Source organism: Planococcus citri, chromosome 5, assembly GCF_950023065.1.
Source record: "Planococcus citri chromosome 5, ihPlaCitr1.1, whole genome shotgun sequence".
NCBI lineage: Eukaryota > Metazoa > Arthropoda > Insecta > Hemiptera > Pseudococcidae > Planococcus > Planococcus citri.
The window spans coordinates 54,824,728-54,852,050 of NC_088681.1; the positions used below are offsets into that span (position 1 = coordinate 54,824,728).

At 33.3% G+C, this 27,323-nt stretch overlaps 1 long non-coding RNA gene across 1 annotated transcript; it reads right to left on the reverse strand.

Moving 5' to 3' along the window:
- Positions 1–1,034: 1,034 nt before the first annotated feature.
- On the reverse strand, positions 1,035–27,323 carry LOC135846554 (uncharacterized). Its single transcript, XR_010558980.1, has 2 exons — positions 26,445–27,323; positions 1,035–6,873 (listed from the first exon to the last, which is right to left on the reverse strand). It is a non-coding gene; the product is annotated as an uncharacterized LOC135846554 (long non-coding RNA).

Below are 27,323 nucleotides of genomic sequence, written 5' to 3' on the forward strand. Positions count from 1 at the left end.
AATAAAGTAGTAGTTTTTGGAGAAACAGAGGACTTTTTTTATAGCAAGTTTGTCAAAAAGCGAGAATTTTTGTCAATTTGATAAAATGCAAAACTTTGACAATTTTCATAAAAAGCAAGACTATTTATTTTTTTCGCAAAAAAAATGGATTTTTGGGAATTTTTGGCCAAAAATTGAGCATTTATAGCCAAAAACGAGACAATTTGTCGACTTTATTACAGGCGAGATTTTTCGCCATTTTTGGCGGGAATCTGGACTTTGGATATTTTAGCAGAAGAAATGATTTCCACACCACTCTAATGATTTTAAAAATTAACACAAGTTTTGAAAAATTCAACACTTCAAGGATTATAAAAATTATACAACAAAAATCCAGGTTACATATAATCTAAAAATAATACAACTCAATGTCATACGATCGTCGTATTTCGGACATCTTTTCATTTCCACATCAACCTACAGTATCCTACAGTAAACCTTCCAATAAAAAAAATACCCCATCGAAACGACTTCCAGCAACGCGCCACGACGTAGGAAAAAAATCCCACACGACAAAATTTCCCTTCCAAAAGATGAAAAAAAAAAATTGCCCCAAATTCGACACGAGCTCCCAACACGCCGCCAATTCAACTCCGTAAGGAACTGCAACCTAAATTCATACAAAAGAGGAAAAAAATTTCTCCTTGATTAAAAGACGTATATCCGAGCACGAAAAAAAAACACACAACCGCACGATATGTTGCCTATCGTAATAATACGCAGTAAACATAAATGAAAGGCGTTCAGAAACCCTTGGAATATCGTGTGTAGGCAATTTATTTGACACGATTGTATGACACGGTTGTCTATCGAGATATTTTAGGAAACCACCTTCGGTTAGGTTGTGTAGTTGATTCTGACAGACGTCAAAAGCTGGTAATTTTATTACGTGTGTCGATGTTTGTTTAGCTAGTGTACCTGCAGCTTCCCAAGGATTTAGCAGAATCGAGGCCAGTCTGAAATTTTTTTTAGAAGAAGGAACCGAGAGACACGTGTGTATTGAAATTTTCAAATAGGCGTTTATTTCAGGTCAGAATTTTTTTTCCTTGTTTTTTTTCTCATCTCTTGTCTCTTGTATTATTCGATTCAATGGCTCGGATTTATAATAAATGCTTGATTAATATTTTGTTTAATCTGAAAAGGCTCCTTTCATCAATATAGATATTATAAAGCACCACTTTATATTCTTATTTCTCAAATACATCTCTTTTTCTTACGTCATATTACACAATATAATATAATATATTTAATTAAGCATCGTTCGTTGTATTCTGCACAGAATCTGACGTAATTTAGTCATTTTTAACTTCGGTAACCTAGCTTTATGACGATTGGCCAATCATACAGCTAGATAACCAAAGAAAAAAATTAACACTTTCTGCAACACCGATGACGATGGCGATGATGATGATGGTGGTGGTGATGACGGTGACAAAATGGTGGTTGTTTTTAATCTGGCAGGTATAAAAAAGACGTGGTGGCCAGCGATCGACCAAAACCCAAGCCTCAAGGTCTCTTAGATCAATAGACCATCGGTTCGGTTCGGTTTCGGCTTCGAATGAATCATTTTCTTGGAAATGATCACAATGAAATACGAAAAATATCGTATTAATCGGCGATGTCATCATAACCTGTTATTATAATTGGGAGTCTGGAGAAAGAATGAAACAGAGTAGAGGAGATAGAGAGAAATGCGTTATGGGGGAGCAGCATCTTCTCAGTTCTCAAATCCACCATGTTGGGTATATTTCGCATAACCTTGTAAGGTGAACGGTGATGTTAAACTTGTTTTTTGCCTTTATATTTATATAAAATGGATTTCGTCGAATAATTAACGTTTTTCTTTGCCTGCCTGCCTCAGCCTGCCTTCTCTCAAGTTGTTCGTTCAAAAGCACATCAACTCGCACAGGAAGTATATAGTTCTAAAGTGAGAGCCTGTTAGGATAGTTAAATCAGATTAGACTCGATGAAAACTATTCCATGTTTAAAAAAAAAAAAAACTCAAATGCAGCAGTTTTTGCTCACAGAGAACAGAGAATCGAAGAGTAAACCCAAGCTATCCATCATGGAAAGTAAACGACGACTAAAAGGCCTAATTACTCGTACATGAAAAGCTTTATCAAGAGCTAATTAATACTCGGCGATGTCCATAAGTAAATGATCGAGTAAAACTTTTCTCAACAACAGTCTGCCATTTGGAGAATTCGACTATACTAGAGAGGAATTAAATTAAGACTAGATTCAAAATAACTCGCACAGAGACTCACACACATACTCGTTTTAATGCAATCCAAGGTGTATAGGAAATTTTCTACAAAGCTCATCTCATCCATGCTAAACCTAAGCCCGAGTAACTTTTCCATCAACCTTTAGTCCTATATACCAACCAAACATATAAGTAAGGTAGAAGTAAAAGCGCAATACTGTATGAAAAATCCCTATCTAGTTAGGTACTTTGATCAGTAATTGAAAGCTCGATTGGATTTTAAATTAATGCAAATACGCCAAATTACCGGGTTGCTCGAATAACGTCTCGCTAGCTTTGAGTTGCAGTTTTACTACAACCAAAAAAAAAAACTACTACCTACTGCAACATCAAAGCGATGACTTAAAAGCTAAAAGGTCTATACTCGATGTAGATTTAATTAAGCTGGCTTTTAAGATGCATTTTGGATACGTAGTAGGTATAATAAGTGCTTTGTTGTAAGGGTAGCATTTTTTTGAAAAACATTTTCCATAAATTGAAACCTCGAAGAAAAGGTGTTCTCGTTGTTTATAGATTCACACAAGAGTTGCTTTAAATGAGAGGGTAGGTAGAGAGAGGTTGGTACGTGTCGTTGTGAAATTCGAACAGAATGAGTTTGATGTTTTAGCGAGGCTTGGTTCAATTTCACGGTGTTTTGTTCAGATTTTGGATGGTTTTCGAGTAGGAAGGGTATCAGGGAGATTTTTCGTTATAAAAGTGACATATTTTTTGAATGGGAAACAAACTGGTATTTTGAAACGATTGAATTTCAATTTTTTTTTGCCAATTACGGATCTCAGAATGAAGAATTTTCCATTCTTGTAATCGAAATTGAAATTTTTCAAGTGAAAAAAAAATGCAATTAAGTCTGGAATTTATACGAAGTATTCTGTTTTTAGTAAAATGCAACTTGAATCAACTAAAAAAATAAACTAATTTTGGGCTTTCAAGAAAAAAACTGTCAAAATATCGAAAAAAAGAGTAGAATTTTCATGATTAAAAAAAAATAATAATTTCATCTAAAAACAATTCCGATGCATTTGAAAATAATTTTGTGAACATTGAAAATCAAATTTTATACTTTAGTGAAATTGAAGGTTTCATTGTTTTTTGAAAACACTCAAAGGTTGTACTGAAGAGAAATTTTGTGTAAAGTACGTATTTCATAATAAAAACTCAAGTTTCTACAACTTCTCAACTGTAGAAAAAACATTCGTCGAATGAAAAATTTCATTTTTTTAACGCATTTTTGCAATTTTTTTCAAAGAATTGTCGAGAGAAGCTTTGATTAGAATGACTGAAAAAATCGACTCAAAAAATCATATTGTGAGGTTTTTTGAAAGGATATTTCTACATAAGAGGGGGGAGTTGGTTTTCAACTTTTTTATCGCATTTTAGTTCCACTTTTTTTTGTTGAAACAATGAATTCTTGAAATGAAAAAAAATATACCTAGGTAGGTATTTTGAGATTTTCCAAAATAAAATTTTTTCAAGGAAAAGGGGATAAGTTTTTATATTTTTTTGTTGTTTTTTTTCAAATTTTTGTTGAAACAAGGAATTCTTGAAAAAAAATTTTATATTTTGAGGTTTTTCAAACTTGAATTTTTCTCAGGGAGGGGAGGAGAGGGGTAGCTTTAAATTGTTTGTCACATTTCAGTCTTGTCTTTCTCTTTTCTTCGATGAAACAATCAACTCTTGAAAAAAAAAAATTTCAAATTTTGAGATTTTCTGAAGTTAAATTTCTTATTGGTTTTCAACTTTTTTCCACATTTCTCAGATTTCAGTTGAATTTTTGGATTTTTGAAGGAAGGAGAAGGCAAGTTTTCAACTTTTTTCGCGTTTCAACTACATCCCTTTTACTTTTTGTTAGTGAAACTCTTAACATTTTTGAGGTTTTCCAAAATTAATTTGTGGAGGGGGGGGGGGGGGTAGTTTTTATTTTTTTCAAATTTCATTTTTGTCTTTTCATTTGTTTGGCTAAAACAAAATGAATTTTTGAAAAGAGAAATTCATATTCTGAGATTTTCCAAAATTAATTTTTTTAGGGAGAGGAGAGGGGTAGGTTTTAAACTTTTTGCCCCATTTCAGTTTCGTTTTTTGATTCTTTTTGCTGAAACAATAAACTCTTAAAAAGACAAATTTTAAATTTGGTGATTTTCTGAAATGAAATTTTTCGAATTGGAGGGGGGGATTGGAGTTGGTTTCTTTTTTTTGCTGAAACCATGAATTTTTGAAACAAAAAAATTATTCCTCGAGGTTTTATAAAATTAAATTTTTGGATTTTTAAAGGAGGGAAAAGGCAAGTTTTCAACTTTTTTCGCGTTTCAATTCCATCAATTACCTTTTACTTCTTGTTAAGATGATAAACTCTTGAAATTTTTGAGGTTTTCAAAAATTAATTTTTCTACGGGGAGTGGGGGGTGAGATTTAATTTTTTTTTAATTTCAATTTCGTCTTTCTATTTGTTTTGCTGAAACAATATGAATTTTTGAAAAGAGAAATTCATATTTCGAGATTTTCAAAAATTAATTAAACTATTTTAAATTTGATGGTTTTTCTGAGATGAAAATTTTTCGAACTGGGGGGGCGAGTTGGTTTCTTCATTTTTTTTTTTTTGCTGAAACAGTGAAATTTTGGAAAGACCAAAAAATGAATTTGGGGTTATTCAAATTCAAATTTTGTTCAGAGAGGGGAACTGTTGGATTTTTAATTTTCCCCAAAATTTCAGTTTCGTTTGTTCTTCTTTCAGTTGAAACAAAAACTCACGAAATGAAAAATTTTAGATATGCCAACATTGAAATTTTCTGAAATTAAATTTTCGACGGAGGAGGGGGGAGGAGGAAATTTCTCAATTTTTTGTACATTAGGTTTGCTTTTTTCCATTATTTTTATAGAAAAAGTACTATTCAAGAAATTTCAAAATTTGATTCTGCCTAAGAAGATGATTTAACTAGAAATAAAATAAAAAAAAAAACAGCAAACAAATTCCTCAAAATAAGTTTTTTCAAAAAAAATTATGATTTTTAAAATATTTTTTTAACATGCTAAAAATCAAGAAAAAGTACGATAAAAAATTCTAACAAGTCGAGTGGAAGGCATAGTACAGGATCTCTGAGTGAATAAAATCATCAAAAACCATTTCTCAATTTGGATTTTTTTCTTTCAAATAATGGATTTTTTTTTGGAAAGAAGATAAAACTGAAAAATATTTTGCACAGAACGGTTCAAAAATTGGAATATTTTTTTTTAGAAAAAAGACGATAAAAAATTCTAACAAGTCGAGTGGAAGGCATAGTACAGGATCTCTGAGTGAATAAAATCATCAAAAACCATTTCTCGATTTGGATTTTTTTTCTTTCAAATAATGGATTTTTTTTTGGAAAGAAGATAAAACCGAAAAATATTTTGCACAGAACGGTTCAAAAATTGACATATTTTTTTTTTTGAAATTTCATCATTAAAATCATCGTCTTAGAAAAAACTAACCCAGGGCAACATTTTTAAAATTGAAAAATTAGTACTCGTGATAATCAACTCTTAAGAATGAAAATGTTGTGCAATTTTGGGTCATTTAAAGCACGTTTGTGTATCAAAATTTGAGAAAATTTCCATCGACCCTTCTCATAAATCCCTTTTTATAGCAATGAAGATTTTGAGTAAGAAAAGTGAGATTTTTTTAGCTATTAATTGCGACATTTTAGACAACTTTTTGAATCTCACATTTGATAATATTGCCATAAGAATGATAATCAACTCTGAAAATGACAATTTTTGCAGTTTTGAGTCGTTCGAAGCACTTTTGGGTACGAAAATTTTAAAAAATGTTGATCAAAACTGTCTATAGATTTCTCTAAATAACAAAAAAGCCTTTGAACAAAAAAAAAATCCGGTTCTTTCCTTGAAAAAAAGTTTTTTCGTTACATGTGGGCAAAAAGGAAAGATTCAGCCTTCATCTTGTGTGAATTTTTTCAGTAAAATTTCAAAAATTTTCCTTTCTTATACACGAGTAAAAATGTTGGCCAAATATATGAAGCTCACTTCATTTTTCAGGATTTTTTCCGCGATTTTTTTTCAGAAGTTGGTGATTCAGGAAAATTGATACAATTCATCATCTCACTAGCAACACAGATGAAAATTGACTAGATCTAATAATCAACCAATTAAATACCTATTCATCAAACCTCATAAAATTTCAACTCAAAATCAGATTAAAATTCTCGAACCTGACAACACTGATTTAAACTCCAATCAATCATAATCTTCCTACAACAAACCCACCTTCTTTCCATAAAAACCACACAATCCTAGATTCACCATCACTCAGTCATCACTCAGCCATCTTCAACTCAACTTCCAATTCCTCAAAAAAAATTACTCATTTCGATAAAGAAATTCCTATCCAATGACCATAAAAAACACATCTTAATCTCTCATCTTCACGACCAGATCATTGATCAATGAATCGATGACACGATGATGGAAATCCCCCGAAGCTATAAGGCGAACTCGTTGCTGGACGATAGACTCATTTGACCCAGACCTACGTCACTGGTATTCGTACATGGAATGGAACACGACAGTTAATGAATCTGAAAGAGTAACGCAATTATAAATATGTGTAATTCGCTTACTCTTATATAGCTTATAAAAAACCTATGTATATACGTTGAATGTGTGTGTCAAGCTACTCGTACGAGTATAAGGAGTGAAGTTGGAGTTTGCACGTTAACCCTTTGGAGGTTCTCTAGGTTTTCGGGTTAGAAAATTGAAGTGCCTTAATGAGTGTGATAGGGTACCTCGCCCAATTGGCCAAACCACAAAAAAGTCGAGCTTTTGATGAAAAGTTTTATAGGAAAATGAAAGTTTCCAAAAAACACAAATGTGACATTTCCTAAAAAAAAATTGAATGTATGCAGAATTTTTTTTGAAAAAATGAACCAAAAACATGTGTCAAAAACATTGAACAAAAGCACTCTTTCAAAAAATGAAATAAAAATTGAATTGGAAAAAAATAAAAAAACAAGGTTGAAAAAAAGTCATCTGGCAGTTCACAAATTCAGCGAGAATCAAATCTTGTTGGCAAAAATGCCTTTGTTTAAAGCATGAAGAGAAGAAAAATCTATGTCGCTAAGAGAGGATTTTTTATCAAGTCATAAAATCTTTTAGGAAATCGAGCCGAAATATGGGACAAAATTTAGCGAAATTGCGAGCTTTCTGGCAGGAGGTAACTAATTATAAAAACATTTTCGCCTTTATTCACGAGATGTAGCATAGAATTTTCTTTCATTTTGGGAAAAAATGAGTATTTTATCACTTATTGGAGTATAGGAATATGAAGATGAAGATGAAGAGAAATAGTAAAAATAGTAAATAAAAATCCAAATTCATCTACGAGTTCAGTCTTTCATTTCGTTTACGCTGTGGATTTGTGTTTTTGTTCACTATTTCTTTTCATCTTCATCTTCATATTCCTATACTCCAATAAGTGATAAAATACTCATTTTTTCCCAAAATGAAAGAAAATTCTATGCTACATCTCGTGAATAAAGGCGAAAATGTTTTTATAATTAGTTACCTCCTGCCAGAAAGCTCGCAATTTCGCTAAATTTTGTCCCATATTTCGGCTCGATTTCCTAAAAGATTTTATGACTTGATAAAAAATCCTCTCTTAGCGACATAGATTTTTCTTCTCTTCATGCTTTAAACAAAGGCATTTTTGCCAACAAGATTTGATTCTCGCTGAATTTGTGAACTGCCAGATGACTTTTTTTCAACCTTGTTTTTTTATTTTTTTCCAATTCAATTTTTATTTCATTTTTTGAAAGAGTGCTTTTGTTCAATGTTTTTGACACATGTTTTTGGTTCATTTTTTCAAAAAAAATTCTGCATACATTCAATTTTTTTTTAGGAAATGTCACATTTGTGTTTTTTGGAAACTTTCATTTTCCTATAAAACTTTTCATCAAAAGCTCGACTTTTTTGTGGTTTGGCCAATTGGGCGAGGTACCCTATCACACTCATTAAGGCACTTCAATTTTCTAACCCAAAAACCTAGAGAACCTCCAAAGGGTTAAATAATAAGAATACAAATGATGATGATGAAGGAGAAAACCCACCTTTCTCGTTGTCTAATCTAATACGATGAGGTATTGCCAATATGTAAATGATTATTACTCGTATCGTGTACGTTTTCAATTATTTACGTACGACTATAGGGTATTTTAAACCATAAAAATAAACATAGCTAGATGTAAAATGTAATTTCCCATCGATACACAGAGGTACAGATTTTTCTTAGAACTGAGTACATTTAGATAAATTTTATAGTCTCGGAGACAATAAATTCCAAAACGAACCCCAAACATACTCAAATATACCAACAAAGCTCACATTTTTTCCACCCATCCATCCATCCATCCCATCCATATACTTAGATTCTTCGCGGGTGAAATACACGATAATAATTAATTAAGAGACGCCTGGAGCTCGTTCTCATCACTCGATCACCTTGCCAGCTGCCACAAAACATTACAGCATATTCGGCCATTATAAATACATATGCAAATAACTGTGAAAAATTATCGAATCGAGTTTTTAAATAAATTTTCGCCGTTTAATTACGTACGAGCCAAAGCCAAAGCCACGCAGCTCGCAGACCATGTTGAGTATACATAAACTGGTTCAGGGAGACGCGAGACGCGAACGCCGAGTTGAGAGAAGAGAAGAGAAGAGAAAAAAAAATTTATTCAAACTCTAGCAATTTACCACCACCATCTTATATAATGGTACACGTCGTCTAGACGGTACATTATACAATACAGGTTTGGAAAGTAGATCGCGAAGCTACCTCATCATGAGGCATGGTGTAGTCCTAGATGACGCTAATCGCCAATATACCTATACGTACGAGTATATTCGGCACGGTTACATACTTCCATATTCATAAGTTTGTTTCTATGAAACGGTAAAGTCGCCAATTTCATATCTTCACGTATCTGTACGACGATTGGCAACACTGCATAAGACCCTTTTAGGCCCCTTCATCATCATTTCCCATCACAGTAGTAGGTACTAATGACCCTCGTCAAAAATTACAACAAACTGTTCAACAGGTATACCTGCTGAGTTTCACCCTATAGCATATCGAAGCAGACCCTTCTCTCCCTCTTATTCCCATCAGGTAGCAAAATCTCTTTGAAATTCTTTCGTTAGAGGTTCGTTCCTCGTTCGTGTAGTTGTACAACAACCAAACGATATAATAATTATGAAAACGTGTCAAATATTCGTTTCCGAAGTCTCTCCACCATCCTCACCTCCCAAGTTCATTCCGCAGCTACGTCGAAATACGTACGATTTTCCCAGCTAGTGGAAAAGTTTGCAAAAATTTACTCTCTTTTAACATAGCATCATTAAAAGCCGATTCAAGTACCAAGAAACGTTTCTCAGCCGCAGATATAGCCAAAAATTACGAATTACGACCTATATATAGGGACTAGGGAGTCGAACAAGCAACAAAGTATAATCGAATTGGGGTATTCTCGAAATAAAAGGGGGGTAAGACGGCGTTGGGAATTTTTAAGCGTACGAATCATCAACGAGTAGTCCTTGATATTACACGATCGACTAGAGGTAATCTTTTCATCACAATGTTGAGAAAAATATTACCGTTAAGGACGTCGACTTCACATTTACGTGCATGTAAAATGAGATGAATTTTAATTTTTAACCAACCATAAGCTCGTATAAGATCACATCCGAGGTATTTCGAGTACCTATTTATAACGATGGAATACAACACCTCGGATTACGCACATTTGCGATAAATGGGTGAAAAAAACCCAACCGAGTCGATTCTCGACTAGATAATGGAGATTTTCACACGACTACAACGAGTAGGTATAGCTTTATAGGTACAGGTAGGTAAATGCGAGAAAAAGAAACTCGTCGTCGTGTATTTTCTGTCGACAAGGCGCATTTTTCCGGCTCGTTTGTCTCGACGTCGTCGACGCACATACAATAATGGAATCCTTGCTCTTACCCGAGTCGAGCAAAGAGCAGAGTTGGCGAAACTGAATCCACACAGTGTAATGTTGCAACCTACTACCAGGAATAATACCTATGCAAACAAAGAAGCTAGCTGGCAGGTGGTAGGCATCTTCCATGTTTCGCGTGAGGGTTTTAAGGTGCGCTTAGAAGAGAGAGATGTACGAGTAGAAAGAGTAGGTAGGCAGAGGGTAGAGGTTTCATTCTGTGTGAGTCAACAACGAAGAGATCCTTTTTATTCGAGGTGGAAGAATTGGCAAAGATTTTACATCACTTTTGGAAACATTCGGGGATAGATTTAGAAACACGAGGATGATTTCATTCAAGGATTTTACGAAACTGATCGAGGGGTGCGAAAAAGGGATGATTGAAGAGTTCGCATCGTGGCTCTGATTGATGAAAAGTGGCGTATGTACGATGAAAAGGCCTTCGATATTACTATTGGACGGGATATTTCCACTTGTGAGTAAGTATACTTGATTATTTTTATTCGATAAAGGTTGAATTTGAGAAGGAGGAGGAGAAATAAAGATATCTCGACCCCCCCCCCCTCCAGACAATCCTAAGCTTATTTATTTTTCAGTCCTCAGACGCACAAAAAAATCCATTCGTTCCTGTTTTTTGATTTTTTTTTCATCAACACAGTGAGTCTGAATAATTTGAACCTAATTGGAAACGCCTTTTTATTGGACGTGGAAATCATATTTTCAATTGGACGAATTTGATTGATAGTTTAGAACTTGAATCATTCTCCATTACCCCCCTCATCTCCTCAATCCTCTTCAAAGAAAATTTTTTGCTAGAAATACTTTTTTCAGGAAGAAAACAAAGTTCACGACAAAAAATTTCCAAATGATGTTCATCTGATAAAATTGATTTTTTTCATCGTAGAACTTTTCAGGAATAAAATAAATATTCCAAATTTGAAATTGAATTTTTCTATGTCATGGGTACATTTTCCAATTTTTTCAGAAACTGTCCTAATTTTTTTGCTGAATTTTTCACATTTTTCTTGCGTAATTTTATCAAGTTTATCATTTTTTTAAAACAAAATTACCCAATTTTTACCACATTTTCTACAAGAATCTTTCTTTTTTCCTGCACAAACATTAATTCATCAACTGTTTTCTACGAGCGAAAATTCTTCATTTCTGTACAAAAAACAAATTTTTGACCAAATTTTTGAATTTTTTGCAAAATTTTCCCAATTTATTGTCTTTACATTTTTACGGCTATTTTCAAATTATTGTCTCTGAAAAAATTTCCAATTTTTTTTCAAAAACTACTTCAAATTTTCAACAAAATTTTCCATGTTTTCATAAATATTTGTTCAACTTTTTCAACAATTTTTTTCATCAAAATTTCAAATTTTCTTTTACAATTTAATTTTTTTCTAATTTTTGAATTGTTTTTTACAGAATTTCAAAATGTTTTTAGCGAATGTTTCGAACTTTTTTACAAAATTTTTCAAATTTTTCCACCAAATGTTATTTTTCTTGGAAATCCTTCAATTTTTCTATTCTTCTAAAACAATGTTTCGATTTTCACTCCAATAATTTTCTAACTTTTTCAAATTATTTCCGCAAAAATTCTCAATTTTTTTCTTCAAGTTATCCAATTTGTTATCGACAAAATGTTATCAACTATTTTTTGCAAGAAAAGATTCTTAATTTTTTCACAAAATGTTTTAATTTCTGCAACATTTTCAAATTTTCTACAAGTTCTTAATTTTTCAACAAAATAATTCAAATTTTTCGTCAAAAACTTTTCAATTTTTTTCGACTGTTTTCAAATTGTTTCTTCAAAAATTTTCAAATTCTCTTATAAAAATATGTTTCAATTTTTTTAAAAACAAAATTCAATTATGCTACAAAACATTTCGAATTTTTCACCAAACCTCATTCAAACTTTCAACTACAATAATTCTGCAATTTTTCAACATAATGTATCAAATTTTCCGTCAAAATTTTTTATGTTGTTTTCAACAATTTTTGAGCAGCTTCTGCAAAAATTTTCAAATTTTTCCATAAAAATGTTTAAATTTTCTTACAAAATTTCTCAAAGTTTTCAAAAGTTTTTCAAACTTTTCAAAATTAGAATTTTTCTTGCAACTCAATTTTTTTACAAAAATTTTATACTCAAGTTTCTTCAAAAATATTCACTACAAAAAATGTTCACAATTTTCTCAACCTTGAAACTTCAAATGAGCTAAAGAAGGAAAAGAGAAATTGAAATTGTAATCTGTTTTTGAAAAAAAAAGAGTAAAAAACAACTTATTTTTGCAGACGTTTGACACCTATTTTACAAAAAGAAAAAAAACACATCCAAAAAACAAACATATGAAAAATTTCATATCATTTTTTGTTGCTCATTTGAAGGGTTCCTTTCCAAGTCGGCCTAAGTCCATTTTTTTCGTTTCGAGAAAAACACAAATAAGTGTTTTTCTCGCCCTTCCGCTTCAATAATAAATGATGTGATTATATGGTTGTGAAGCTTGATCTTTCTGCTTTAAAGTACCGTATTGGTATTTTTTTAATTTTGCGTATTTTCAGCTCCAGAGCGCGTCAAACAGTCAGAAAAAGTGGACTTAGGCCCATTTGGAATTATCTGATGTTAAAAATTTCGAAAAAGAGCTGAAAAACGCGTTTTTTCAAAAAAAAAATTCACGAATCATTAATTTAATACATTTCTGAAACAATTTCATTCGAAGCACCTTCAAATTTCGTCTCTCGAAAATCGTTGAAAAACTTGAAAAAAAAAACCGGCACAACCGCACTTGTATACAAATACTCGTAAAAAATGGATTTAGGCCACTTTGGAATAATCAGCTGTTTTTTCGAGCCGGCAAAACAGCGCTCCTGAGCGAAAAAAGTAACGCCAGGTGTTGGGACAAGGTGATAAAGGTGTTAACCGACCTGTACCAGCAGATGGCGCTGCTAACTCAAAAATGATAAAAATGGACTTAGGCCTTAGGCCGACTTGGAAAAGAACCCTTCATTTGCAAAATTAGATTTTAAATTTAGAATTTTTTTAATTTGCACTTTTGAGAAACCTTTTTTCTGAAATGCCATTGGCTATTTTTGGTAAATTTTACGCAGGAATTAATTCTTTTTCATCACCCAATTATTTTTTTGATCAATCAGAGAAACTTTGGACTTCTTCCTCTTAACCCCCCTTAACCCCCCCCCCCAATCATAATAATTAATCATCGTTACCTTCGAACAGATATTTTCCTAAAATTATTAAAAATGTCAACAACAGACGCTTAATTCATTTCCAGAATTCCGGATGCTATCTCTTCAACTGAATCATTAAAATGATCAGATCACTTATATGTAGATAGCCTACTTCACATTCTACCCCCCCCCCCCCCCCCCACTGAAATAAAAAATAATTGAATTTTGAAGAGTCTGGCGGCATTTTTCTGGCACAATTCATCACTTTTCTTGAATTATAATAAGTATTTTTCACAAAGAATATTTGAAAATTTTACTACCCCCTCCATTTTCTTCCTTTCTCTCCACCATCCATTGATATCTACGTAGCTTCATTTCGAGAAATTATAATTTTAACACCGCATTTTTGGGAGAAAAAAGCCAGGGGTCCCCAAAACATTTTTACTTATTATATAGATCTCCTGGCATTCCCCTTCCAATGATGAATTCAATAAATTTTTGAGAAGCTTTATCGAAACCTCTCCCCCTCTCCTCTCTCTCCCCTCTCCCCATTAAAATCGTTCAGAAAATTTTTTAAAAACCAGGCTTGTTCAAACTAATATTCGACCCTATTTCCTTCTATTTGCACTTCGAATACGACTCGTATTTTGAGAACATCCATAAACAGCGCCTTGAAACCTGGAAAACTTTTTAGAAACCCTATAATAAGGAAAAACTTTCAGTGCTGCTCAAACTCTATATTTACACGAGCGACTTGCAACGTTCGAATAATAAAAAAAAAAAACCTTCGACTCGCACATCAGCCACGTTGGTTGCAATTTCGATTCAATTGCGAGAGAAAAAATCCACAGCTCTTGGTGCGAGTTAGTACGTAAAAAAGCCTCGTAACCTTCCGTAATAAAAATTTTTACAATGGGAATAAATATGGCGGTATTGCGCGATGATAGACACCTCCATAAAGTTTTCTACATTATCGCAGCGACGATGGCAACTACGACATTTAAATGCAAACAGCGACTGTTCGCTGGCAGCAAAAGCGACGAAAAAGCTTCGACTCGCGTAGAGAAGGCAAGCGAATCGTATTTAAAACTATTTCCAGGCCTCGGTTGGCTCGGTTGGGCTTCGTTTTCGTTGTACCCGCAGTTGGAGAGAGAAAAAAGGCGAAAAAAAATTACGAAAAAGATAAAATTGGAACTTCGTTAACGTCAAAGACGAGTTTCATTAAATTACGCCGCCAAAGTGAAATTTACCGGTGAAACGATTCTCATCGCGTTTGAATTCCGCATTTAAACTTGTTGAAAATGAGAAATAAAATTATGCAAACTCCACCAGACAGGCTTTTCGAGTAATAGAAAGATTTCGAGATTGTCGTTTCGTGTTGCCCAGCCTCCGCACCGTCGTCTTTAGTCTTGTTTTTTTTTCCTACTCCGTTTTCGTATTTTTCACTATGTTCGTGCTGACGACGGAGTGTTTGGGTAAAATTTTTTTTTCCATTTAACGGATTCCGCGCTTTGGTGGTAAAATAAACGTTTAAGGTGGTTAAAATCAAAGTGCGAGTAATTGTAAGTGTATTTATTCCAGCTTCGCTTCATCGTAATTAATTTATACGTCGATCGTCGAACGAACGCTTCGCTTATAATGAGATTTTACACAGGTAGATGAATTTAATGGTCGAAGACGTATTGGAATATGATTTTGCGGAAGCTGCGAGAATATCAAGTCGTAGTAGATAATTTGTCGAGCATTCGGAGTTTTCCTATCTGTGGAACTTGCCAGATGAGATGCGACCACAATATAACAAAACAATATAATTTATAATGTTACATGGTTGATGATTCGAAGAACTACGAGTACAACATCGAGTCGTAGATAATTTGACGAATCGTCGCTTCGTGGTCTTGCACATGGAATTTTCCTGCCAAAAGAAGGGTATGCAACCGAACATGTCGAAGGAAATTTCCTCAGTGAAATTCCATCACATCTTTGAGCTTTCAAGCTTTCAACGAGGTTTAGCTTGATGGGCAAATAAGGAGATGGTAAAGCGAAATAAATTAATGTACGTCTATAGTGATTATAAGTGGAAAGTTTTCCATTGGGAAAGCTTCCGAGATTTAGGTCACACCTTCGGTACTTATCAATTAGAGGTGATATACGTCACGATTTCGGTAAATCCTTTCGACTGACGATGAGTAGAGTATAAGAAAATGTACAGAAAAAACGTCACAAAAAATATTTCAGAGCTCTAAATATTTACAGACTTCATGGTTGGTGTCCCCAACACGCTCAGTAGGCAAATTCCAGGATTAAGGTCACATAACTGCAACAAAAACTTTCGAAGTAGGGGAAAATATTCACCAAATTCGACTTAAGGCTTCAGGTTGACTAATGGTTAACTCGATTGTCAGAAAAATACTCCAATGAGACGTTCTAAATAATAAGAGGGAAGTTTTTGTCTGCTCGAAAATCTAGTTTCATGATGGGTGGGGGAGGGAGGTGGGGGTGAGGCACCCAAGTTAAAAAAATTGAACAAATTTTGGAATCTCTTCGTAGAAGTTTTTGAATAAAATATTCATCAAGTGGTTGATACACGTGCATGAGACTGTTCTTCCTTATTGGCTTTCTTGAGACCCCAAAAAATTAATTTTGATAAAAATGCAGTAAAACTATTTCAATCTTTTCCCATTTTTCTACCTTCGATCATTCTTTGCCACCAAAAAGATTTTTCCTTTCCCAAAATTATAATTTTATCAGGCTCAGGTATTAGATTTTTTCGAAATTTTGATATTTTAAGAGCAAGAAAACTGTAACTTGCGACAAATGTGCAGTTCATCAAGAGTGGAGGGGGAGGGGGCAACTTCAATAACTTTTTCAGGACGTCCACTATTTTTTCATAAATGAGATTTTCGATTCCAGGGTTTCTACCAAAATTTGATATTAAAAAATCGCGACTTTTTTTTCAGTAACCTCTCTCATTTTTCAACGATAAAAAAAACTGGGTTTCCAGTAAAGTCCACGTTTTTTTTTAGAGAGTTTTTGGTCAACTTTCAATTTTGTATTCCATGTGACATAAAAAAATTTTCTTGATTTTTGCGACCTTTTTCTCGACTTTCGCGACCTTTTTCTCGACTTTCGCGACCTTTTTCTCAACTTTCGCGACCTTTTTCTCGACTTTCGTGACTGGTAGACACCCTAAATTTTTTCATGATTTGAGTCCAGCTTCTGAAAAAGAAGATTTTTTCGAAGATTGAAAAATAGCCTCTTCAAATACCCTTTTTGGTAAATTTTTTTTTCAATTTTAATGATTTTTTACTTTTGTTTCAAAAACCATGAAAAACTCATTTCGTAGAATCAATCACTAAGAAGACTTGACGAATGAATTCAAGTTCTCAGAAGTGACTCCCTCCCATTTTTTGGCACGAAAAAAACCTATCATTTAGAAGAAATTTTTATCCTCCCTTTCAATTTTTATCCAACTTCATTCAAGTAAATTTTTCAAAAAATTTCCGAATTTCTGTTTTTTTTTTTTTTTATTCAACAAATATTCGCAATAAAACTCATTATTTGTTAGTCGATTTCTTAAAATGAGCTTTATACTTATAGGCTACCTTCAAACTTCGATCAAATGTTCTCAGAAATGCCCCCCCCCCCACCTTCTCCTCCTCTTTCACAGAGAGTCTACAGTACATATATTTTTACGAACGTAAATCACTAATTTTTCACCATCATTCAAAAAATATTTTCAGACAATTTCTGTCTTTTCCTCCTTATAAGTTCTTTCTACAATTTTTTTCTTTTTTTGATGAAAATCATCTCCACCAAAATTTTTACTACTTTTTAGTCAAAATTGCTCAAAATTCGTTATTTTTTGAAATAATGACCAAATTGAAATCAAATTTCAAGTCTCCTGAGTATACAAACTGGTTATCTTCAGCTTCTTAGGTTTTCAGGGATGTTCGAGAATCAAAATTTTGATCAAATGAAAACTCTGAATTCTCCCAAAAAAGGCAATTTTTTGTGATAATTTCAAAAGTTCTTCAATTTTTAAATCAAATATGCCCCTCCTCCCACTGAAAAGACTGGCCTCACTTGACATCCCATCCTCCATCACACATTCGAAGAAAAATAAATTTTCATCAATTCTTAAGATTTGACTAATCAAAATTTTAAAGTTCATGAGAATCACGACTGCACAAAAAAATCTACAAAAATGAGAAAATGATCAAAAGTGCATGAAGTTGAAGGATCGATGTTTCAAAAAGTAAAAAAAAAATTGAAAATTTTCAATATGGATTTAAAATGTAATTTTCAATTAAATTCGAAAAAAAATCAACTGCAAGAAATACCTCATCTTCAAAACTGAGAGAGCTGTTATAGCTGGAATTTTCCAGCCAGAAAGAAATTCCAGTTACGATATCTCACGTAATTTTGAAAATAGACCATTTCTTAGGACTCATTCTCATCTTTATTTTGACAAGTTACTCTGGAATTTATGGAAAAAAAATCAATTAAATTTTTTTTTTGTGATCTTGATATTTCTTTAGTCGTTTTTTTCGACTGCTTCAAGTTTCATCGATTTTAAAAAATACGTAATTTTTGGTAGAAAACTAAACTAGAGGGGAAAAGGTGCACAAAAAAATCAATCCACTCGCGACAACCATAATTTTACGTCGTACCTTCGATATAATTTATATTTCAGAGTAAAAAAAAATTCCCAAAAAAATAAAAATAGGCACACCACACCGAACAGATATTATACGAACAGGAAACGGAGACCATCTAGGCATAGAAGAGAGGGGGAACAAGGGTACCAGTAAATTAATTCAGGCAACCTTGAAGTAACCCGCATTCTTGATACCTGTGACTTCCTATAATGATAATCAAAATGGTCGAATTTTAATATTCGTCTTCGAATACCTATATATGAGAGATAGAGAAGCATATAGAAGAAATTCTATTCCACGAAACAGATACCTATATATGTAAGTTGGTACTTGATAGTTGATACCTGAAAGACCCTGCGATTAATTCAGATCTCACACCGTATATTCTATAATTATACTCCTATCTTCTCGAATATACGTATAAAATGCTATATCAGATAAGATAAACGAAGAGTCGAGAGAGGTACGTCTATAATATCATCGGTTCATCGACTTATAATCGTATCAGCATCTGAATCTCTCGCACCTACACACTGGCTGGCTAATTGTTATTGTAAGTCGACGTCGAGAGTATTAAAAAAAAAATCGCCATCTATGACTCGAGTCGAAGGCAAAAAACCAGTATTGACCATCGTCGTCGATGAACAGAGAATGGATGAGATGCATTTAACACTTAGGAGGTGTAAATGGCATGCAGACATTGACACGTTCAAGTTCATTTAGGTATACAGAGCACACAGAGCACATCGAGTTATTCCGATCTGTTAGGAGTGGTAGGTAATTTTTACGTAATTGGGAGCATCTTAATCGATTAGAGAATTACGTGAAAGTTGCTTTAATCGATAAAAACTAGTTTTCAGGTATCAACCTAATACCTCTATGGGTATGAGAAAGATAGGACACCACAGAGATAGTCAGATACGTACTGAAAATCTTCAGGTATACATTTCGAATTCTCCGTAGGAACTATAAATTTATAGACGAGATTTTCGCACATGTTTATACAAATATGGATACGAATACGATTCTAAATTCGATTCGATATACGCAGGTGAGAGGTAGAGAGGTATTTGTAAATATAGCCAAGCTTCAATTAATAGACGTGTATATCTTGGGCAACGCTCGGAGCAAATTTCGCAGACAAAAATCAACTCGAGACTATAGAGCCAGAGGTTTAGCTATAGTCTTGATTAGACATGCGGAATCAGACACTCAACATTACCCGAATCATTTAGTTGTCAGTTAAAACAAGCTTGGTTGATGTTGATGGTGGACTTGAAAACGTTCGAGGTTCGATGTCAGATTGAAATTTGCGAATTCGCCGAATTACCGGGTTCAATGAGAGAGGAGGCGGAGAAGCAGGGGTCGAGTTTAAAGACTATGCTAAACGGTTTGGTAAATTCTTCCTACGGCGTTGTTGGTCTTTCTCGTCTACATGGTGTGTAAGGTTATTACGTAAAATCACACCTCGTACACCTTCGATTATTTTTTAGCCAGTTTCACGTCTTAACCAGTAGTAAGAGGAATATGTTGCGAGATAGGTAACGTAGACGTAAATCACCAGCAGGATATTCTTTTCGTGACCCTCGCAAAATTCTCGTGGTTTAATTTTATTTGAAAATTTTCAAAAAAATTGATGATTTTTTTTGTATTTATTTTGATAAATGGGGTTGGTAACACTGAATAAAATTTTAAAAACTTGATCAAAATAGAATTTAAAAATTTTAACAGTTGAAAAATACATTATTTTTGTTGAAGGAAAGTTTTTCTTAAAAATTTTTTTTTTTTGAATGGCAACACTGTAAAATCACAAATAAGTATTCTCGGATTTCAGTGCAATTGATATTTACTGTTCTGACAGTGAAAAATTTCGTTCTTTATCATAACCTTAAATATAAGAAGACCTATCGTTTTATTTTAAAAAATCACTTTTGAAAATTTTTGGAACCCCTGGGTCGAATTTTTCAAATTTTTTCAAGTGGACTAGGTAAATGCTGCGAAATGATATTTTGGTCATGGAAACTTTTGAAAATGAAACGAGATGGTTACAATTTTCTGAAAATCTCGTAACTTGTGTTTCGTTTCCACCTCTTGCCTCCCCCCCCTCCCACCTAACATTAAAATGTCGAGGGAAAAAATTGGATTTAAAGCTCCCAGCGATCATCAGTATTGCTCAACTGCTCGAAACAATTTTCATTCTTTGTCTTAAATAAAATCAGAGCTTTCATTTTCCAAAAAAAAAATTATTTTTGAAAATTTTTGGAGCCCATGGGTGGAAATTTATTACAATTTTATTTTTCAACTTGGAATAAATAATACTCATACTTCCAAATGATTCTTTCGTCTTTAACACTTTTGAAAATAAAACGAGAAAGTCACGACTTTCTAAAAAAAAAAATTGCTCACCTTCATTTTCACCACCTCTTCCTCCTCCTCCTCCTCCGCCTCCCTCCCTCCCTCCCCTCCCCTCCTATGGATGGAAGGTTCATTGAAAGCCTTTTTACAGTATTTCACAATACCCAAGGGTGTAAAATTTTGCCAGAGGCAGAGCAGAATGAAATGTGGAGCATGAATTAGAATAAATTTGAATTAAAATTGTTTTCTCAAAATTTTGAGAAACCCTGCGAAACTAAAAGGCCACGATTCGAACAAATGCCAATTGTAGAGAATTTCTCACTATAAATTTTATACTATCAGCCATTAAATTCAATTTTAATTCCAACTTTCAAGGATGCTTTGCTAAAAAGCTGAAAGGCTTTTTTCAGAAGGTCATGATCACATTTGCAAAGTTGAAAAGTTTGAATGCTCATTTCACGTAAATGACGAACTTTTATTTTATCGTTAAAAAGACACTTACGAGCAGGATATTTTTTTAATGAAACGAATTAAAATTATTTTTATATCCCATTTTCTAATTTTGTGGATATTTTTGCACAAAAAAAACCTGCGAATTTAGTAACGATTTGAAATAGGCACAGCAATAGTTATTTTGGAAAATTTTAAAATTGGAATAGTCATCGAATAAATGCTGTGAAACAAACTTATCAATTTTTCTCAGAAATTTTCAAACTCTCCTCTTTCTTCCCCCACTTTTTTGAAAAAAATCAACATTTTTGAAGAGTGAATGGGGCAGAATTTTGAACTTTGCGGCAAAATAAGTTTTTTCTGAAAAATGGATCAGAACATATTATTTTAGAAATTCTCAAAATCATTACCCCCCCCCCCTCCCCAAATATATAAAGAAGACGAAAACTAAAGTTTTTAAAGTGCAACAAATTTTTTTATACAAAACTCGAGTTCGAATAAAATTTTGAAATTGTGGTTGGAGGATTCCCATCAAATCTAACCCCTCCCCCACCCCTCATATTTTTCAAAGAAGGGTCTCGAAGAAGAAAAGAAAAGAATTTCACTTAATTTTCAAAAATTTCCCACTGCAAAAAACCAATCTTCCTCTCTCATTTCTCCTCTCCAACAATAAACGAACACAGGGCTTGCAATCTTCAGGGGAAAAAATTCACAACTTCACGCTTGAGAATCACTAGTAGAATGTCCGGTGATAATGACCCTTTTCTCATATTTTTGCAAGGTCAGTAAAAAAAAAACCTGCATGAGTAATTTTTACGTTATTTTCAAACAAACATCCGGAGACAACGTTCAAAGAACGGAGTTAATTGTTCTAGAAATTTATTGTTTTGATAAGCATCACTTTTCTTAAACCGTTTAATAGCAACAAATACAATCGACGACGACTTAAACCCTCAAAAATGTGCATTAAAAAAATATCAATGTAAAAAAAAAATATTAAAAAATTAAAAAAATTACACAAGAGGAATTATAAACTAATTGTAAACCAAGCAAACAAAAATTTTCAAACAAGTAAAGTTGTACCAAGATAACTATCAATTTTTAAAAATAAAATGCAAAATATATCAAAATATAAACAAAAATCTCACATTTCATACGCTCAAAGGTCATCCTGATACAATTATTCAAAACACAAAGTAAACTACGAAGTACGAATTTTATCACAGAAACTGAATCCTTTCAAAATATCCACACCTCATCAAACAAATTCCAACCTCATTCAAAACACTTTCTCAAAAAAAACCCAAAAAATCAAAAAAAATAACCGAAAAAACTTCAATCAAACCCATACCACGTGATAAAAAACCAATTCAATTCAACCTCCCCCCCTCCTCCTCCTCCAACCACCCACACAATCTACATCAATTCAACACTCGATATAACGCGAATTTACAGTGCCACTTACTCTTTTTTTTATCGCCTTCGCCTTCGTATACTCGTGCCTTATCTCTTCTCGAGAAAAAAATTTGTCGAATAAACTCAGCTGGTTTTATAAAATCACCATATTCCAGTCGTAAAATATTATAAACTCGCCGAAACTCTATACGAACAAATAGGCAACGTGTATCATCGATTTACGAGGATGAAAACACCGAACCCGAACACGAAAATAAAATGTCGAAGTCGATTCTCTTCTGTCTGTAGGTCTGTATACTATACATATAGGCTACATCGCATCGTACTAATTTCAAAACACCATTAAGGACAATAGAAACGCGTGTAATTGTTTTCACGAACAATATTCCAATATTGATAGTACACACATCGCGTATACATGTATAGTACAACACAACAATACAAATATACGAGAATGTAATAACAAGCACTCTATACTCTCTATAGCACTACTATAGTACCTCTACTAATAATACTCTAGGCATATTTCGATTCAAGGCATCATTTATATGCGTCTTACATGTGTACAATCGATTAAATCGACCTTATATAATTCGATATATACGAGTAATTTCGACGGTTGTCATAATAATGCATAATATAGAGGACTGGTCGATTGGGTTGGTGAAGAAATTTCTAGGCTAATTATCGATAAAACTGTTCGCGATTTTGGTCGAACATGAGATGAAAAATTAGGATTTTGAAAAAGCACGAATAGGGTGTGCCCCTCCCTTCCTTCACCCCTGATCCGAGAAAAAATTGTCAATCGTGTGGATCATTTTCAACCTGAAAAATTGAGCCAATTTTTACGAATATTCAACACGTGGTATGAAGCCTCAAAATACCCCACCCCCCCCCCCACTGCCCTCTGATTCTCTGGAAAATTTTCAAAATTGTAATCTTCCAATTTTTCGAAATGATTAGCACGTGAGAGAGGTTGGTGACCCCCTCTCCTTCCACTGATCTACGAAAATTTTCAAAATTACTTTCCGATCATATTGATAATTTTTTATTGAAGAATTATTCTTGAATGTTCAGCACGAAGAACGAAGTAAAGATTAAAAAATTTTTCCAGATCATATCGATCATTTTTTGTTGAAAAATCGACTCGATTTTTTCGAATATTCAGCACGTGGGGCAGCTGAACCTACCCCTCTCCCTCGACTAATCTTCAAAAATTTTCAAAGTTAGTTTCCACGATTATTGAAAAATTGGTTCGAATCTTCAGCACGTGGGGCGAACTTAATGCATCTTTCTGCTCACCTGAGCCTTGAAAATGATCGGAATTTTCCTCCAGATCATATGGATCATTTTTTGTTGAAAAATCAACTCGTTTTTTTCGAATATTCAGCACGTGGGACAAAGCTGGTCCTACCCCTCTCCCTCGACTGATCTTCAAAAATTTTCAAAATTACGTTACGTTGATTATTGAAAAATTGACCAAATTTTTTCGAATCTTCAACACGTGAGACGAAGTTGAAATGTACTTTTCTCCTCACCTGAGCCTTGAAAATGATCAGCATTTTCTTCTAGATCACATCCATTAGGTATTTTTTGTTGAAAAATTGACTGGTTTTTTTTCAAATATTTAGGACGTGAAATAGAACTGAAGTATCCCTCTTTCTCACCTGATCTTCGAAAATTTTCAAAATTTGTTTTCGATCACATGATTTATTTTTCATTGAATTGAAAAATTGGCCTAATTTTTCGAGTATTCAACACGTGAGAGTCGTGGGACAAACTTCATGTACCTATCTCCTCCCTTGAACTTCGAAAATTATCAGAATTTTCTTTTTTGATCACATCAATTAATTTTTGTAAAAAAATTGACTCGATTTTTTCAAAATATTCAGCATGTGGGATAAATCTGATGTTTGCTTCTTACTCTTCTGATCTTCGAAAATTTTTAAAATTTATTTCTGATCATGTCGTTTGTATTTTATTGATAAATTGGCCCAATTTTGTAAAATGTTTGGCACGTGGGCCGTGGGGCAAGTTGATGTGTTTCTCCTCCCCTGAACCTTAAAAAAAAATCAAAATTCTCTTCCTGATCACATTGATTATTTTTTTGGTAGAAAAATTGACTAATTTTTTCAAATATTTGACTCGTGGGACAAAACTAGTGCACCCCCCTCTCACCCTTCTGATCTTTGAAAATTTTCAAAATCAGTTCCTGATCACACTGATAATTTTTCAATTGAAAAATTGGCCCAATTTTTTCGAACACTAGGCACCTTAACCTCAAAAAAAAAAAATTTTCTTCTAATCATATTATGTATTTTTTTTTTTTTAATGAAAAAATCGGCTCAATTTTTTGAAATGTCCAGCAATGGAGGGGGGGAGAGGGGAAATGAAATTGATAGCATTTGGGATCATTTACATTACGAGAAAAAAATTCGATATTTTTACAATAGGTGTATAAATAAAATGAAAGCCAGAAATGAAGCCCTGAACACTCTTTCCTTTCTATCCTCACCTCCTGTACAACATTTTTCGATAAAATACGAGCACCTCTCCTCCCCCTCACCCTCCCTTTTTTCATAAATCGAGGATCATGACTTTTTTTACACGAAATATAGAAAATCGAATTAGAATATTTTTACAAGTAGCTCACGTGGAAATTAAATATATTTGTGAAATATTTTTTTTTAATGTTTACTCCCATTTTTACCCCCCCCCCCATATATTCTTAATTTTCGTTCAATTTTCTCAAAAAACTAACATACAAAATTTTCTAAAGCAAAAATACGAACTCATTCGAAGAATTCAACATTAAATGCAGTATAAAATAACAATTAAATTGATCAAATATGCCCTCTGCCCCTCCCTTATCTTTACTTCTTCAAAAAATATTCGAAAATCTATCACATCTTTGGAATTCTATCGCTGAAAGTTCGATAAATATTTTCACATAATAACTCATGAAAAAATTGAATGTACAATACACGATATAGTATAATTAACATATAACACGAATTCAGCCCCTCTCATCCCCTCCCTTCGTTATTTCGAGCATGGGGTTATTTTTTCAAAAACCAATCAACTTGATTTTCTGATATCAAAAATACAAGTCATATTTTTGATAAGATATTTTCATTACAACACAAAATGAATAAAAATTAATTTCCTAGCTGAAAAAACCAGTCCCCCCCCTACTCACTGCCACGTTTTCATTTTTTGAATTTTTTTCAACATACCATTTTTTTTTTTTTTTTTGAATTCTTCACTCTCAAAATACGTTTAAAATTCAGACATTTCTTCGTAAAATGATGGAAAAATACACGAGGTCATTTTCAACCCCTCGTTTAGTTCTATTTTCGAGAATTTCATTATTTTCAAACCTCATACTAATTGAAATTTCATTTCGAGCCAATCAAATTCAGACAACACAAAAAACACATGTAAAATAACATGGTCAACGATTCATTCCAAGCCGGAGAGGATTTTTCACGTTAATTTTGTTATCGAATAAATTATTATCATGGGTCATCGAGACCAACACGTATTAGTTCAATTCAACCCGAATCATTTTCCTATTCTCAGGGGGTAAAAATATGGCTCTCGATGAGATCCTCATCACCTCGTGGTCTGAGTTTCGAAATACGTAGGTAATCAAATTTATGCATTATTCTGGCAGCAAAATCGTGAACGAAATCGAACAACAAAACGCGACGAAAGTAACTTTTCACATTTTACGAGCAAGCACCCTATTTTTAAAGAGATACCTGTTGCTAGGTATAGGGAAAACTCCAACATAGATAATTCGATTGAAGGGATGGAACACGTCAAATAAACTCGTAAGTTTTCGAGTAAACGTACTCGTATTTCAATTACGAGAATTCGCATTCGTTCAAAATATATATTAACCAGCCACTTGAAAAAATTGACGAAATCGTGAAAAATAAGGGTCGACGAGAAAAGAAAAAAAACGTGCAACTCCAACACGTGAAAAAAAAGCACACACATCAACGTAATACATATTATGAATATAAATTAAATAAAAAACTTGCAAAAACTCACCAAAAAATCAACATCGTTCGAATCAAGAACTCGTACAGATGTAGTAAAATATCAAAATCACGTTTAAAGAAAAAATTTCAGTTGTAAAAAAAATTCAAACACCGAGATCTCGAGGAACGCGGACGACACATTAGACTACATAAGGACGAACGATAATATCTCACGAAGCTCGCATCTCAAACTGGTCCCGAAGAAGACTGGTTGGTAGTAGAGCGGTTTTAATTTGTTCTCGTTAGGTCCAGGTCGACCTGCAGCTAGCGATCTCTGATTATTGTTCATCCCCTCCAATTACACGTTTGAAAATACCTAGTTTTCATTATTAGATTTCGTATAGGGTTGCAACGATTCGGAAATGGTTATTTATTGTTCTGTTCTATGGCAATCCTCAGCAGGTAAAAACTTCGTCGAAATTCTCGGTTCATTATTTATTTCGTACAAAAGAATCTAGGCCTAGGCGTTTTTAGTTGTTCGCCAAACTGGTCTGTAAGGTACCTTTACGATACCTTATACCTTTTGAAATAGGAATCTTTCTTCTTCTTTTTTTTTTTCGCGATATGCCAAAGAAGAGCAAACCTCGCGAAGTTTATGTGAAAATGTCAAAACTGACAACGTCGATTGTACTAATTTCGGCGACGAATTTCTTGGTACCGAGGCTCCGTTCATTTGGCCAACTAAGCCCTGATTTTGCTCACGCGAGAATACCTCGCTGAAGCTGTATAAATTTACACCTATATAGATCAGCAGAGATCTCGGTTCATAGCCTATTTAAATAATAATATTATTGAAATTAAAATCATCTCGAGTATTCTAATCTCTATATCTTCGATCCCATTGACCGAATTATCGAAACAAGAGAGACTTAGCTCGTATAATCTAATT